Source organism: Protopterus annectens, chromosome 2.part0, assembly GCF_019279795.1.
Source record: "Protopterus annectens isolate FY-2018-M chromosome 2.part0, PAN1.0, whole genome shotgun sequence".
Classification (NCBI taxonomy): domain Eukaryota; kingdom Metazoa; phylum Chordata; order Ceratodontiformes; family Protopteridae; genus Protopterus; species Protopterus annectens.
The window spans coordinates 401052156-401065254 of record NC_056728.1 but is presented as its reverse complement, the minus strand read 5'-3'; positions in this window follow the sequence as shown (position 1 = coordinate 401065254).

Here is a 13099-nt window from a genome sequence, read left to right as displayed (position 1 = left end):
TGTTCCACACAGTAGACTCACACCCCTTGCTACTGTAATGACAACACATAGATGCATGTTATGTACATGGAATTAAATACACTTATTAAATTATTACCCTGCTATTTTATCAGACCGGAATGTGAGCACTGGTTACCAGGGCTGAGCCATGCTTAGCAGGTTTCAGCATTCCTGCAATATAAATGCTAAGCATATTTCCGGACTGAAAACCGAAGCCTACACTGTGTAAGCACCTGTACATTTAACTGTATGTTAGCAACACTTACCATTGTGCAAACCCACTTAAAGCTGCTTAAAACTGCCTTAACCACTCTGTATCCAACACCCTTGTTCTGCCCAGCAACAAAATAAACAGCCCTTGCAGATCTTGAACCCAGGACCATGTACACCATAGTCACAGCAGTTATCCACTAAACATTCACAGCTGTGAAGACAGTTGTTTTTTCCAATATACTTGTTAGTACACATAATGAATAGTGTTGAGCAACTGCTATGACTCCTATAATTGTGCAGTACTTGTTAGTGATATTACTGTTGAATCACGTATGTTGTTATATCTAAATATACACATAGATAAATATGGTGTGATACATCTGGGAAGGTATATACAACAGTCATGTTTACACATAAACAGTCATGTTTACACATAACAAGGATATATATATATATATATATATATATATATATATATATGGGTCTACTTCTATTCGCTGACAGCCCATTTCACTGAAATCCATTTCGTTGACAGCTCATTTCGTTGACAAAAGTATTCAAGGCAAAAACCTGGGTTTTGCCCCCCTCCCCACTGTTGTGCGACTGTGGAGTTGTTATATATAGTTGGAGGGTGTGGGGGGCACAGCCCCCCACATTGGGGGGGTGGGGGGTGCAGCCCCCCACCTAGAATGTTTGTCAGTGAAATGAGCTGTCACCAAAATGGGTTTCAGTGAAATGGGCTGTCAGCGAATAGAAGTAGACCCATATATATATATATATATATATATATATATATATATATATATATATATATGTAGATATATGTGTACATGTACATACACATATATATTCACATAGATGTATTTATATACATCTGTAATTGCGTGTTATATATGTATGATCATATATAGATCTATCTGTGTATATATATAGCTGTATTCTAGCCTTTGAATAAGATTTTGTCTGTATCTTGCTACCATTTAGTGACAAGGTGTTCCTTGCTCCCCAAAACACTGCATGTTCTTTACTAATAATTAAGGCTGTAAAACAGAACCGTGTTTACTGGTTACCTGCGGTAGCATTTCCTTTTGCTAGCAATTCCTATACATCCTTTGGGAAAACTCTAACTCTTTTAGACTGCCAGAGGACTTTTTTTACACACTGCTGTTTGAGAAAAAAAAATGTAAGTATTAAAAGCGTAGTCTGTCTAAAGAATGTGCTTATCACAAGCTACATCCACCCACTGTTACATATTGGAAACCTACACTAAAAGCAAATGAGCTATGCTGATATTACTTATTGTTCCTAAGTAAGCTCAGTTTTGTAGTTGCACTAATATACTGTTGACCTCCTAGGACCTTCTAGGTCACTTGTAAAGCAAATTAACAAGCCACTATATGGTCAATCTACTATTGTACTCTCACCTGCAGTGCTTGCTTGCTTGTTGTATGTTATAATCACAACTGTTTTAAATGTAATAATTTTAATACCTGTTATTTAGTGCTTATGCATTTGTTCCTGCTTCATAATCTGTTGTGATTGCTACTTCCTGTGTAACTGAATTCTCTCCCTCTTCTAGATCTTGTGACCACATCTGCATCCCTACCAGACCCCCTACCTTTTCAGGAAGAACCTGATCTCTATCTAAGCAGGCTGTCCCTCGAGCTGTCCTACAAGGCAGTGTATGTACACTGGCTGTCTTTGTTTTTATTTTCTCTGTACTTGCTCAGGTGGACCTGCCCTCAGTAGTTGCCTCTTATCGCCAGACTGCTAGCACCCTCTTAGACTCTACATACCTTCTCCATTCCCCCAGTATTCTTCAGTCAGCAGTGTTATCTGCACCAACTGACCATCTCTGCTCCCTGCTCTCCCACCCACTACCCTATACACCTCTGTATACCTCCTGTCCTGCCCCTGGTTACCTCTTTCTTACTCTGTCCCCAAACCTACTCTCCATCCCCCCAGTCCTGTACCTGCCCCTGCTTATTCCACTCCTTACACACCCTGTATCACTGTCCAACTTACCAGTAACATTTTTTCTTTCTACTTCTTTCCCCTCTCCCCTCCTAACCCCTACAGCTGATGCCTATGGTCAACACACTGTTGCCTGTCTGCTGCTTGATTTTGCTCACTCCCTAGCTCATCTTTATCACTCTCCACTCTATTCTAGTACAACTTCAACTGTCTGCCTTACTTGGGTGATTGTTTCTGGAGGGCTCTGTATCCTATCTCCGGCTCAACCCACTCCATTTGCCCTTGCTATGCTCAGGCTCACTCTGCTACCTTACCATATCTCCCATTCCCACCCACCCCCATTCTCATTTGATTTATACCTAGCCTAAGCACCTCCCCCTCCCAACCACTCTATCCCCTTCACCTCCCACAATCCCCTGCCCTACCTCACTACTGCTCTTCCCTCTGTCCACTCCTCCCAGGAAGCAAACTCTTTCCCTCTACTCTCAGCTTATTCCCACCCTCTTCAAACTCCCACACCATAATGAACTACCTTAAACCCATTCTCACCTATACATTCCTTCTCAAACCTCCTATTCCTATCCTACAACTTTACATCCTTAAACTCGCAACAAGTCATACACTTCAAATCACCCACTCTACCACATTCTTGCCTCTTCCCTCAATTTCAGATTTACAGTAACATAGGTAAATCCAAACACAGGTACAAAGGAATAAATTCGAACACAAATCCACGCACTTCACCAGTAACTTGTTTATTGTAAACAATCTGGTACCTTTACATTAACCAAGTTACTGGTGAAGTGCATGGATTTGTGTTCGAATTTACAGTAACATAGGCCCTCACCTCTTCACTCACTCAACCTCTTTTCTCTCACCCTTCAAACTCCTACACACCTATCAAGCCAAAGCCTCATTTCCAAAATACCTCACAACTATAAACAAACTTACTTTCCATCGACGTCACTCCATCACTTACATAAAACTGCTATCTGACATCCACCCCAACCCAGGACCCATAAACTGCAATGCAAAGAACACACTATCTTCCACATACTCCAACACCTCTCTATCCTATTCTCACTCACATCCCCTCCCTTCTAAAAATCCTCCAACTCAGACCTACTCCTTTTAAATCTCGACCTCCGTAGCATCCTAAACAAGTCCAATAATTTACACACTACCCTATCCCACTACTCTCCAGATATAGTAGTGTTAACTGAAACCTGGCCAAATCCCTGCATTAAGGATACAGAAATTCTAACACCAGCCTACAACATTATATAAATGGATAGGCTCAACAAACGCGGTGGGGGTGTTGCAGTAATGTTTAAAAATACCCTCAAAATAACCCATCTGAACCTTTTGCCTTCCACTATTCCCAACTCTGAATTATTATTCACCCACCTTGAAATCACACCCAATAAAGGAATAGTTATTATAGCCCCCTACCTCTCTCCTGGCAACAACCTCCCCAGTATTGAATACCTACTCTCCTGGGCATCCATTGAAATCACCCAAGAAACCTTTATTCTGGGTGACTTCAACTTAGATTGGCTCTCCTGTACTACTAACAACCCATCCAACTTTATTAATCTCTTCTCCTTCACCCACACCATAAACTGTCCAACTCGTATCGAGAAACACTCCAACAAGCACTCTACTTTAAACTGGATCTTAACCAACAGACCCAACCAAGGTCACTTAGCCGGATGCCTACCAGACACCCTCAGTGACCACTACCCAACATTTCTTTATAAAAAACATGATTACCTCGAAAGTAACATTATTTACAAACACATTACTACCAAAAAACATTTCTCCCTCACTACTTTCCACCTGCTACTACAGCAATGTAACTGGACCCCTCTTAAATACCTACAATTAGACGATGCGGTTCAGTACTTCAATGAAACCTTCCTTACTACTCTCAATAAGCTGGCCCCTACCATAAAAATTCATATTAGGACCAAGCCTCTCACATGGTTGTCCAAAAGTACCAAATTACTAATGTGAAGCAGAGACAATGCCTGGTTAAAATATCATACATCTAGTGAAAAATCGGACCTAACCAACTATCAACAGCTAAGAAACTTAACAAAAAAAAAACAATTAAAAAGTGACAAACAAGAATACTTCTTATCCTGTCAGGAAAAAAAAACAAAACAACCCAAAAAGATTCTGGCATTGTATCAACCAACTCTTAAACCTAGGTCAAACTTCACCACCCCCTTCCATCCTCCTCTAATAACACTGTCCCCATAGCTACCCAATTTAATACACAATTAATCAGTGCAGTAACCTCACTTCTGGACAACCAACCAGCTCAGCCACTTACCATCCTTAGCACCACTATAGTCAGTCACAATCCCCTCTTCTTCACAACTATACAAACTAACTACATAAAAACTCTCTTGTCCAAACTCAAACCAAGCTGCACAGCTGCTGACAAACTCCCTAATGAATTCCTGGAACTGGCAACCCCTGTAATTGCATATCCCATCTCAATACTCATTAACCACTCTATCAATGAACAGTATGTCCCTCACATTTGGAAAATTTTTCATATTATTTCACTCCATAAAGGTGGCCCATCCAAGGAAATAACAAACTTCCACCCCATAGCAATCCTCTCCCCCTACTGCAAAAATCCTATAGAAATGCATCCACAATCAACTCTTAAACTACTTCCTTATCAACAACCTACTTTCCAACTCTCAGCATGGTTTCCAGCCAAAGCACAGTACTAGTACAGCTCTCCTTGCCTTTACTAACTCCATCCACCAACACTTGAACAAAGGACAACAGGTCGTGTCTATATTTCTAGACATGTCTAAAGCCTTCGACACTATGTCCCACCAGCTCCTTCTTAACAAACTATCCACCTACGGCTTTAGCTCACCCACACTAACCTGGTTCCATAGTTATCTTTCTAACTGTCAACAGACCATAGTATGGGACACGTCCCTATCCGCTCTCCTCCCCACCTCTGTGGGAGTCCCCCAAGGTTCCATTCTCGGTCCATTCCTCTTTATCACATTCACCAATAACCTCTGCACAGCAACCCAGCATGCCTCCATACTTCAGTATGCTGACGATTCTGCCCTTATCTGTTCTTCTCCTTCCACCCTAGATCTCCAAATTAGAATGCAATCTGCTTTTCAGGACATCAAATCCTACCTCTTACAACACCAACTCATTTTAAATCCCAACAAAACCAAAGTTATAGTATTTAGCAATAAAAAATCCAAAACTTCACAAATCCCGCTATCCATCACCTCTGCTGATGGTACCAAAATTGCCCCCATTAACCACACAAAACTCTTAGGTATTACCATAGATGAATACCTCAAATTTGACATACATATTGCCCAAGCCATCAAAAAAGTCCATATCAAATTAGATAGCCTGTACAGAGCCAAACCATTCCTAACACCCAATGCCAGGCTTGCCACTGCACGCCCACACCTCCTAAGTACCCTTCTCTATGGTTCCATTGTCTTCACAAATCTCCAGAAATCAGACCTCAATAAACTGGAATCATGTTACCATAAAATTGCTAAATTTGCCACCAACCTCCCACTCACATCCCATCGCTGCTCATCACTTTCAGCATTAAAATGGCTAGAGCTACCCAACCTTCTATCTCTCAATCATCTTGCCTTAATCCACAAAATAATCTACCATCCCAATAACTGCCCTGCCATATCCTCCTTAGTTCAACCATACTCCAACCATCGAGCTCTCGGATCCTCCAACAAACTCTTATTTAAGGTATCCAACTCCCACAAACAACACAGCGACTCCCTCTATTCCCACAATATAGCCAAACTCTGGAACTCCCTCACAGAAACCCTAAGAAACATACCCTCACATGACCAATTCAAAACACTACTAAAACACCACCCTAGCAACCACTGGCTATGCTCCTACCACTCCCTGCTTAAACCCCCTCTCCTCTCTTGTTAGGTAATCTCCAAACAGTCTCTCCTCCTGCTTCTTTTGTAATTTATTTCTACTTCCTCTACTCCCTTTGCCATTAGCTCTCTCAGCTTGTGATTAATGCTTTACTTCAGCTTCTGGTTTATTCACTACAGAGCTGTTTCTATTAGCAGGTTTTCAGCTCCCACCATCCTGTTGTGTTTGTTCATCGAGGTAGATCTTCCCCTTGGATCTCCACCAGTAAACACACAATACTTGTGTAATGTTTCTTCTTGATATGTAATTTTTTTTGATATTGTAAAAATGCATTCTATTTTTGTGATGTTTGTTTTGATATTGTAAAAATGCATTCTATTTTGTGATAATGTGTATCTAAAATCTACTTGTATTGTATTTTCTGTGGAGCTTTCCTCCCTGGGCCTCTGCTGAAAACAGGCCTCTGGCCCAGTCCGGCATTCCCAGTCAACAAAATGTAATAAATATATCTATATATATATATATATATATATATATATATATATATATACATATATATATATATATATATATATATATATATATATATATATATATATATATATATATATATATATATATATATATATATATATATATATATATATATATATATATATATATATATATATATATATATATATATATATATATATATATATATATATATATATATATATATATATATATATATATATATATATATATATATATATATATATATATATATGTATATATACATATATGCAAATATATATATATATATATATATATATATGTATATATATATATATATATATATATATATATATATATATATATATATATATATATATATATATATATATATATATATATATATATATATATATATATATATGTGTGTGTGTATATATCTATATATACATATATATATATATATATATATATATATATATATATATATATATCTATAATATACATTCATTTAGCCGTCCATTACCTTGTCAACTTACCAAATGTCGAAAGCAGAGGAGCTGGTTCTCATATTTCCGAACCAGAGATAGTCGAAACACACAATATCCCCCCTTTTTGACCCATGGTAGCGCTTGTTTAGGTGGTAGACCAGTCAGAAATGTCGCCTTTGGTGTTTTGTATGACATTCCGACTGTTTACCACTTTAAAACTCGACATTCTGGTTCAGAAAAACTAACATTCGAAGATCGTTTCATTGACTAAATGTATACTATATATATATATATATATATATATATATATATATATATATATATAGAATCACTACTGAATACTGAACGCCCCAAATCCCGATGCTTAAAACACCGAGACCACATGCCCCAAACCCCACAATACTGAATATGTAAAACCGCGAAATTCAAAATCGGGAAAGTTACACAACCAAACAGCACACACACCACCTTCCTCCCACAACCAAACAATGCAGCCTTCACTAGACATAGGCAGGGGGGCAAGACCCCCTGAACCCCCCATGTGGGAGAATGCTTTTTGCTGTGGGTGTTTATGAACATGCTGGGTAACATTATTCCAATGATTTTTCATTGTTGAAGCTTTTCTGTTTTAACAATTTCAGTGCTACATGAGGGCCAATATTAACAACTTTTCACATAGTATAGATGATTTAATACTGTTGGTTCCTATAGGTGATAAGATACACTGTTTACCAATGAAGCATATTGTTTTCGAATATAGTGATTGAGCTATACTACTTTATACAAACTACCCACTTTGGAGTCTCTATGATTGACTCTATTATAATATAAGTTGACTCTTGAGTTTAGTTGGCTTTTTTGTTTTTTTACATATATCTTTTGATATATCTATATATTGTCAGTATCTGCCCATGACTTCCTCTGTATAATTTGAACAATACTAGTGTATTTTGAAAAACAGTTATATTTGACTATATATCTGACTTCATTGAACTAATGTATACAATTTTCTTCTGGGTCTTAATTTTTTTCACTTCTGGGACCTTCTTTAAAAAATTTAATATTTCATTTTTGAAATAACATAATTTGTTTGCCAAACTACAGACCTTTGGTTGTTTTCATAGTTGTAATTAATACACCACTATTGTCCTGTATCAGACGTGGCTATAAGGTGCTAGCTCTTGGCATCAATTGTCTATTGCCATTATTGTCTGATTATTGTTAGATCATTTGATCTTTTTATACAGGACGTGGTTGTATTTAATAACATTTTGAACAATATTAATATATTATGGATCTCAAAAAGATACTTTTGGATCTATCATCGGATAAAGATGATATTGCAGCATTTGGCATTGGTGATGACACCGCAGTTTCAGGGAATATTATCTCTTTGAAACCTGAACAAAAATGTGAACAACAATTTGCTGCATTAAATAAAAATATGAAAGCACTTAGATCTTGTGTTTGGCATCACAAATTACTTAAAGCCTATTTAGCAAAGGGCATTTGGTCTCAGAGTGAAAATACAGCCTTTGGTGGCTAGCCCTGATGAGAATTTAATTGCAGAATGGACTTCCATTCAACAGGAATGTTCAATGAAGTTTGTGAAATCTCTATCTGATTATTATACTAGAATTATTGATAGTGAAACCACTTCAGTTCTTAAGTCTATTGAGGAGTGCAATCATTATCAAAATGAAACTTTTTTTCCTACTTTATTAGCAAAGTTGAGTACTGAACTGTTAAGTTTTGATACTATTCTGAAAGAAAGAAAACTAAAAAAGTTTTCTTGCGACCTTTCAGATTATGGGAAGGGACAACCGTTTAAGAACATCAGACATGTTAGATTTCAAGAGGGACACAATACAAATAAACAATTTTCAAAATTTAAAAGGAAACGTCCGCGCTCCATACTCAAAGGGCATGGTAGTAATATAGAGTCTACTGACTTTGAGACCTCGTCTGGTACAGATACTGACACTCAGTCCACCATTGATTCCCCAAACTATGTATCCCCTTTAGGGAACACAGAGGGAGGAGGAGGGGGGGCAGGAAGCATAGAAAAAGTCACCAGTCTTCAGAATTTGATGGAGATATTGACCAAAAAGTAAACAATGTATGTAACATATCCAGTACTACACTAACAGCTGAACAGATATCTTTATTAAATAAAGGCCTATCTTTCATTCCTGGTTTTTTTGTTTCAGAAGATTTATTTACTAATGATTTATTTGCATTTTGTAGACTCATTAACCTCAAACTATTTTTTCAGGACCGAGGTGATCCAGAACCTTCACAAATGGAATCTTTCAAATATCATACAGTTTACTCCTCCTATGCATCCAACTGTCAACCTTTTTTTGCGGAGTGTACTTAATGAGCTACATTTTCAGCATAGTCATGATATACCTATGTCCAATAACATGACTGATGGTGAAAAATCTTGTCTAGAGGAACTTGTACGTAATAAAGATTTGGTCATTATCAACGCAGATAAAGGAGGGGCAGTGGTAGTGTTAGACTGGAGCTATTATGATATTGAAGCACATAAACAACTTAATGATGCGAAATATTATACAAAAATGCCACTGGACCCCACCTTAGTGTTCAAAAAGGATATTGATGATTTTCTGAATTCTGCTGTTGAGAATGGCATTATCACTAAAAAAACACTTTATCATTTAACTATTACTGATCCTACTAGACAATACATTTACTTTCTACTGAAAATACATAAGGATCTTCTACATCCACCAGGTAGGCCCATTGTGTCAGGTATGGGGTCTATTACTGAACCTCTTTCTGAATTTCTAACAATGCACTTAAAGCCTTTATTGATATATGTTAGATCACGAATACAAGACACTACTCAATTTTTGAGTATTGTAAATGATATGCAGTTAGATTCAGATTGGTGGCTCTGTACCTTGGACGTATGTTCACTATACACTAATATTCCACATTGGGCTGGACTTGATGCAATTGAATTTTGGCTGAATAAATCTAATATATATCAACCAGGATTCAATACGCTTTTGTTAAATCTGACTGAGCATGTTTTGACCAAAAATGTTTTTTTCTACAACCAGGAATGTTACCTACAGATCAGAGGTACAGCTATGGGGGCATCTTTTGCCCCCATATATGCTGATCTTTTTATGGCGTACATCGAACAAATTATGATCTATGACGACACTCATAATTTGTTTTTGCCTGAAATTGATATCTGGCGAAGATATTTGGATGATTGCTGGATGGTGTGGAAATCGGATGTTTCATATCTCCAGGAATTCATGGAATATCTGAATGATAACAAATGGGGAATACAATTTACAATTACCTATGACCAAAAATCCATTACATTTTTGGATGTTTTGGTAACCAGAAACAATGATAATACTTTAACAACTGAAACTTATAGAAAATTCCCTCAGTATAATACCATTCTCCACGCATCCAGCTTTCATCCAAAACACATCGCAAAGAACATTCCCAAATCACAATTCATCAGAATAAGGCGTAACTGTTCTGACAACAATACTTTTGTCAATCATGCTCAGGATTTGCACAATAGATTTATGGACAGGGGCTATAATTCAGGATATGTGACAATGGCTCAGAATTATGCCTCTGGTCTACATAGATCTAATCTGTTGACATACAAAAAGAAGCCCATCAAATCAAATACATTACGATTTACTACCACATTTGGTAGAAATACTAACAACTTCATTAAGACTATCAGGGACAATTGGCACATACTGGAAGCTGATGTTAGAATCAAAGCCATTATTCCTAACAAATGTTTATTTTCTTTTCGAAAAGGCAAGAATTTGGCAGGTCATTTCAACCATTACAAACACCATTTTGAATCTACTTTACCCCAGGTGTATCAAACTACTATTTTGGGGGACAAGTTGATTGGTTCCTTTCCATGTGGACACTGTGTCAATTGTAAGCACATGTTGAAAATCAAAGAGTTCACTAGTAGGAACACCAACACAGTTTTTGATATTACATTTTTGCCAATTGTAATACGGACTGGGCCATTTATTTGGCATGTTGTACCTGCCACTCATTCTATGTTGGGCAAACATCTCGACCAGTCAGATTACGTGTCTCGGAACACCTTAGTGACATCAGATGCAAAAAAACATCTAATGCACTATATAAACATACTCTTACACATGGCACTGCACAATTTCATTTTACTATCATTGATAAAATTATTGGTGATAGAACCAATAAGCATAAAAACTTGATTTAAAAGAAAAGAAATGGATAACTAAATTGGGTGCATTATTTAATCCAGGGTTAAATGAATGTTTATAAATAAACATCTTTATATAGGATATATCCTTGTTGTATATTTGGAGCTTAAAAAATATATATAACAATATATATACATATATATATATATATATATAGTTATTCTTTGTATATTTGATAAAGTTTTGGTCCTAAATGTATTTGAATGTATTAATTTCTGCTGAATATTTATCAGCACATGTTTATTGTTTAACCAATCAGGATGGCTTTACTGGTTTAAATTCAGCAATTTTGACAAGCCTCCTTGTTGTACACTGAAGAAGGCTAGGTTTAAAACCCAGGCCGAAACCGGTTTGTGTTAGGATGCTACTATGCTGTTTTAGTAGTTTTTAATAAACTACTTTTTGTTTTATCACAGTCTACTTGCTGCTGGCTTATTTCCTTGTTGTTTGATTTGGCAGCTCCTTGGGACACTTTTGAAGGCTGCGCCCCCACAACCCCTACTTTATTATTCTAACTCCGAGATCGCACAAACAGAGAAACAAGGCAAACTCACACCCAAACATTACAGTCCCTCTCACACACACACACACACACACACACACACACCACAGTCGCAACACACACTTACACACACTACACCTCTCACAAACACACATACACACACATACTTACCTGAACCACAACACCAGAAGCGCTAACGCAAATTCCCTTAACATCGGGATTTTGCATTTTGCTCTTCTGGTCTTTCGGTAATGCGGGGTTTTGGTCATCTGGTCTCGGTGTTTTCTGCGTCGGGATTTTGAGCATTCAGTATTTCGTAGTGATCCCATACATATATATATATATATATATATATATATATATATATATATATATATATATTTGTTTAACATATGTCCAGAACATGTAGTGGAGTCATACCTCAGCACCAATGGTCGCAACCTCTTAGTGCAAAAGGATGTCATGCAAGTATTGCAGGTATAAATGTAAACTGTTGCTATTAACAGGGGTTGTCTTAACAGAAATGTTGTGTGTGGGAAGTCACATCTGATATTGACATGTACGCCGTCAGTTACTGACAGACATCATAAGATCATCATAGTGTGAAATACAGCAGATATATGACCAATAAATGTGGACAGTCTGACACAATCTGGTCAGTGCAGAGGTATACACAGAACTCCTTAGTGCAAGATGTGTGGACCAAGGCTGACAAAGTAGATGTTTACAGCCATGTAAATGGGAATATCACATAAATACTGGAATAGATATGTTCACACAGTTTATGCATTCACACACTCCTGTCTGTCCTGACACATAATAACCAGAGGAGCAGGGTCACAAGCCCACATACTACCCACTAGTTAGTGACATACATCTGAACAGCATCCCACTGCTTTGTCAGAAATACACAACAGTTATGGTGGCCCAGCAGCAGTACATCTGGCAAATATCTGGACATAACATCACACTGGGTAAGTACACTGAGCTCCTAGGAATGTCACAAAGCACTGTGCAAACTACAGGCAGACTGCCACAACACTGGCCACCATTTCTTATGGGGGAATACATATGTACCTGCAAATATAGCAGGCTCCATAGGCATGTAACAACATGGAGTAACAGACACCTGTATGAAAGCGCATACCCACAACCAGTCTGAACACAGCTACATATGGTAAGTGAGCTTAATAGTACAGTATATGGACTGTGTAATCAACACCATCCTCATA